General features: G+C 44.2%; 1 protein-coding gene across 3 annotated transcripts in view; it reads right to left on the bottom strand.

Annotated features, from left to right (window-relative positions):
- Positions 1-5,093, bottom strand: part of SPATA21 (spermatogenesis associated 21) — a 42,574-nt gene that overhangs the window by 3,843 nt on the left and 33,638 nt on the right. The window lies entirely within an intron of this gene.

The raw sequence follows: 5,093 nt of genomic DNA, 5'->3' as shown, positions 1-5,093 counted from the left end.
GCACACGGGTCTATTCCTTAACCAATACACTAATCTAGAATTCTGTGCCCAGCTGAGCTGTTCAGTAAGAATGACAGAATAAGCATTTGTAGGCATACAAAATCTTAACACTTTTGCCTCCCATGCATCCTTTCTCAGGAAGCTCCTAGAGGGCATGTTCTTCCAAAATGAGGGCAGAAACCAAAAAAGAAAAGGAAGATATACATACAGGAAATAAGAGACCTAACACAGAAGACAGATGGACGTTAAAGATGGTGAACAGATCCCACGAGGGCAGCGCAATCCCCATAGCGGACAACCAGTTTAGATGAGGTCACTGTAGCTAAAAACACAGAAATATCTAGGGTGGGCATTCCCATACCTGGTGTTAGCTTTCTAACCCCCAAAAGCTACTGGTAAAACATGCTTCCTTTTTTTTTTTTTTTTTTTTTAAGCAAATCAAACCAAGAAAGAGTAAGCAAACCAAGAAAAGGTAATACATGTGATCCAGTAGCCAGAATTCCTATCGGAAGGAAGAATTTCTAGGATGACTACAGACTCCCAAGATGACAGCTCTGTCACAGGCCTAAAAGGAAATCAATCCAAAACTGAGAAGAATGGAGTTATTTAGAGAATGCTGCCAAGAAACAGAAGTTTTAGGAAGGTGCAAGAATTATCAGTGAACACAAAGGAAAAACTATCAAGGCAGGGCTTCCCTGGTTGTCCAGGGAATGACACCTTGCAATGTGAAGGACCAGTTCAACCCCTGGTCTGGAAGATGCCACGTGCTACGGGGCAACTAAGGCCCCGCGGCACAACCAGCAAAGCCCGCGTGCCCGGAGCCCGCGCTCTGCAAGCGGAGGCCCCTGTAGTGAGGCGCACGCACCGCAGCAACTAGCAAAGCCCGCGTGCCCGGAGCCCGCGCTCTGCAAGCAGAGGCCACTGTAGTGAGGTGCACGCACCGCAGCAGAGCAGCCTCCCACCCCCGCCGCTCAGCCCTGCTCGCCACAACTGGAGAAAGCCTGCATGCAGCCGTGAAGACCCAGCACTGCCCCCAAAATTGATATTTCTAAAAAAGGCGATTGTCGACTGAGAAAATAAAACAAGAAAGAAAATTAAATCAGTATTATAAATGCTCAGCTATGAATAATTGCATAGCTATAATATTAGAAACCGCAAATATTTAGTAAAAAAGTGATAATATATTGGGACAGGGAGGAGCTGAAGGGACAGTTGTATCAGACAGCTAAATTCTCACCGTAACAGGAAGTCGGGAGACAGAAGTCGATAACCAGTATGTTGTAGTGCATCCGTAGCATGTAGACATAAATGCCAAAAATACTCAAGGAGAAAGAGGAAGTCTGGAGAGGGTGTGGAGAAAAGGGGTCCGCTCACACTACTGGTGGAGATGTGAACTGGCACAGTTCACAGTGAACTGTGCAGAGGTTCTTAAAAAAAATGAAAAATAGAGTTACCATATGACCTAGCAATCCCACTCCTGGGCATATATCTGGACAAGATGAAAACTCTAACTGAAAAAGATACGTGCACCCCAGGGTTCACAGCAGCACTATTTGCAATAGCCAAGACATGGAAGCAACCTAGATGTCCATCAAAAGATGAATGGATACAGAAGATAGAATATAAAGCGGAGCAGTAATCATAAAAGAATGAAATAATGCCTTTTGCAGCAACACTGATGAACCTAGAGATTATCACAGTGAAGTATCGTCAGAGAAAGACACTTACATGTGGGATCTAAAGAATGATACAAATGAACTTATTTACAAAACAGAAATAGATTGCTGTAAAAAGTCTGTGCTCCACCTCCTCCCATTTCCCCTCACCCCAGTCAGCACTAATCTTTTTACTGTCTTCATTGTTTTGTCTTTTCCAGAATATCATGTAGTTGGAATTATAAACTATATAGTCTTTTCAGATCAGTTTTTTTCACTTCAGTTCAGTCGCTCAGTCGTGTCCGACTCTTTGCGACCCCATGGACTACAGCATGCCAGGCTTCCCTGTCTGTCACCAACTCCCGGAGCTTGCTCAAATTCATGTCCATTGAGTCGATGATGCCATCCAACCATCTCATCCTCTGTCACCCCCTTCTCCTCCTGCTTTCAGTGTTTCCCAGGATCAGGGTCTTTTCTAATGAGTCAGTTGTTCGCATCAGGTGGCCAAAATATTGCAGTTTCAGCTTCAGCATCAGTCCTTCCAATGAATATTCAGGACTGATTTCCTTTAGCATTGACTGGTTTGATCTCCTTGCAGTCCAAAAGACTCCCAAGAGTCTTCTCCAACACCACAGTTCAAGAGCATTAATTCTTCAGTGCTCAGCTTTCTTTATAGACCAACTCTCAAATCCATATGTGACCACTGGAAAAACAATAGCTTTGACTAGACAGACCTTTGTTGGCAAAGTGATGTCTCTGCTTTTTAATATGCTGTCTAGGTTGGTCATAGCTTTTCTTCCAAGGAGCAAGCATCTTTTAATATCATGGCTGCAGTCACCATCTGCAGTGATTTTGGAGCCCAAGAAAATAAAGTCTGTCACTGTTTCCATTGTTTCCCCATCTATTTGCCATGAAGTGATGGGACCGGATTGCCATGATCTTAGTTTTTTGAATGCTGAGTTTTAAGCCAGTTTTTTCACTCTCCTCTTAACTTAGCAACTGAAAAACAACCAATTCTACTGTATAGATGTAGCACAGCTAATTTATCCGTTCACCTACTGAAGGACATCTTGGTTGCCTCCAAGTTTTGGCAATTAGGAATACAACTGCTATACACATCTGTGTGCACGTTTTTGTGTGGACTGAATTTTCAGTTTTTTGGGGTGAATCTCAAGCGGCACAGCTGCTGGGTCATGTAAGAGTTTGTTTAGTTTTGTAAGAAACCACCAAACGGCCTTCCAAAGTGACAGTACCATTTTGCATTCCCACCAGAAATGAAACAAGACTTACTCTGATTCCACATCCTTGCCCGCATGTGAAGACTGTCAGCGTCTTGGACCTTCACCGTTCTAACAGGTGTACAGTAGCATCTCATTGTTGTTTTAATTTGCAATTCCCTAATGACACATGATGTCGAACATCTTTTCATATGCTTGTTGATCATCCATGTACCATCTTTGGTGTTTATTCAAATCTTTTGCCTATTTCTTAAGCAAGTTGTTTGATTTCCTGTTATTTCATTTAAAAACTCCTTTGTAAATTTTAGATAACTGTTTTTATTAGATAAGTTTTGAAAATATCTTCTCTCAGTCTGTGTCCTGTCTTCTCACTCTCTTGATATTTGGTGTTTTGTGTTGACATTTGCACTAAAGCTACAAAACATTGGGGGGGGATGTAAAACCACCTTAGCATAAATCAAGGAAGCGGCACCAAACTCCTCTCAGAGTCACTGTATTCTTCAGTGCCAGGCCAGGGCTCACATGCTGTAACCAGAAGATTCTGCATGGTACAACTAAGATCTGGCACAGCCAAATCAATAAATAATTTTAAGAAAAATGATTTCTGATTAAAAACACACTGAGTAAAAAAAGAAAAATCCTTGGTGAAAATAAAGTTATTAATTGTATTAAACCTTGACTCTTGAGTACTTCGCGCTTGATTACTCCATAAATATTCTTTTCTCTTGGCTGCACTGGAGATCTTACTTGCAGCACACCAGTGGTAGAGAACCCGCCTGCCACTGCAGGAGACATAAGAAACGTGGGTTCCATCCCTGGGTCTGGAAGACCCCCTGGAGGAGGGCATGGCAACCCACTCCAGTGTTCTTGCCTGGAGAACCCCATGGACAGAGGAGCCTGGCGGCTACAGTGCATCAGGCTGCGCAGAGTTGGACACGACTGAAGTGACAGCATGCACGCATGCAGGACGGCTAGTTGCAGCATTTGGGATCTTTTCAGTTGCAACACGTGCAGCACGCAAACTCTTAGTTTCTGCATGAGGGATCTAATTCCCCGACCAGGGGTTGAACCTGGGCTCCTGCATTAGGAGTGTAGAGTCGAAGTCACTGGACTGCCAGGAAGTCCCTCTATAAATATTCTTTTTTAAAAAATATTTATTTATTCGGTGGCAATAGGTCTTAGTTGCAGCATGTGGGATTGGCCAAGGATGGAACCCAAGCCCCTTGCATTGGAAACAAGGCATCTTAGCCACTGGACCAGCAGGGAAGTCCCTGTAAGTGCTCTTTAGAAGCCCTGCTGCTGCATACTATGACTGTCTTGAGGAAAAGCGCGTGCGCCATTGAGTTGTGGGCTACACTGGTCATTGTTTTTTCTTTTGAAGGAGTTCAGAACCTGCCACCCCTACAATATGCCACTTTGGGATGTTGGTTATTTTGGTTTTGTGGGTGTTTTTTGTTTTGTTTTGGCTCTGTCACAAGGCTTGAAGGATCTTAGTTCCCTAACAAGGTCTCGAACCCAGGCCAGTACAGTGAAAACACCAAGTCCTAAGTACTGGACCCCCAGGGAACTCCATACTGCTTATTTTGAATTAAAGGCACTCGATAAACTGTAGATGCAAGAGGGGTACACTGACCTTCCTTTTTTTTCCTAAAAGCAGGATATAAATATGCCACGTGAGAGGTGCCTTCTCTATGGTAGGAGAAAGAAGCATTCTTATCACAAGAGATGAGGCTCAGAGGCCAAGAGAACTGTGTCCAGTTAAGCGGTGTTTTCCTTCAGCCTGCCCGTATGAGGTCCAGGGCACACAGGAGCCTAGTGGGCCACGTCCATCAGGTCGCAAGAGTTGGACATGGCTTAGCAACAACCATCGCCACCACGTCACTTAGGCACTCTTCTACAGCGACTACTCTTTGCTCAGCTGGTATACAGGCACTTAGGCCTGGGCACTTCTTTGGGTCTTCATTTTTCTTGTGAGCGTTCTTCTTCTTTTGTTCATGTAAATACATTTTATGCTTTTCTCCTGTCTTATGTCAGTCCCAGCTGAAAACCCTAATAGGACAGGGGAAAACTTCAGCTCCTATATGTTTTTAAGAAGGATGAGTTAGCATTGTCTGGGACACCCTCCTCTGGGGCGGGGTGGGGCGGGAAAGGAGGGCTGCCCCTGAGAGATCCTGGGTCCTGGCTAAACTGGCCGAAGTTA

The sequence above is a fragment of the Bos taurus genome, chromosome 2, assembly GCF_002263795.3.
Source record: "Bos taurus isolate L1 Dominette 01449 registration number 42190680 breed Hereford chromosome 2, ARS-UCD2.0, whole genome shotgun sequence".
Taxonomy (NCBI): domain Eukaryota; kingdom Metazoa; phylum Chordata; class Mammalia; order Artiodactyla; family Bovidae; genus Bos; species Bos taurus.
This window is presented reverse-complemented; position numbering and strand designations above follow the sequence as displayed.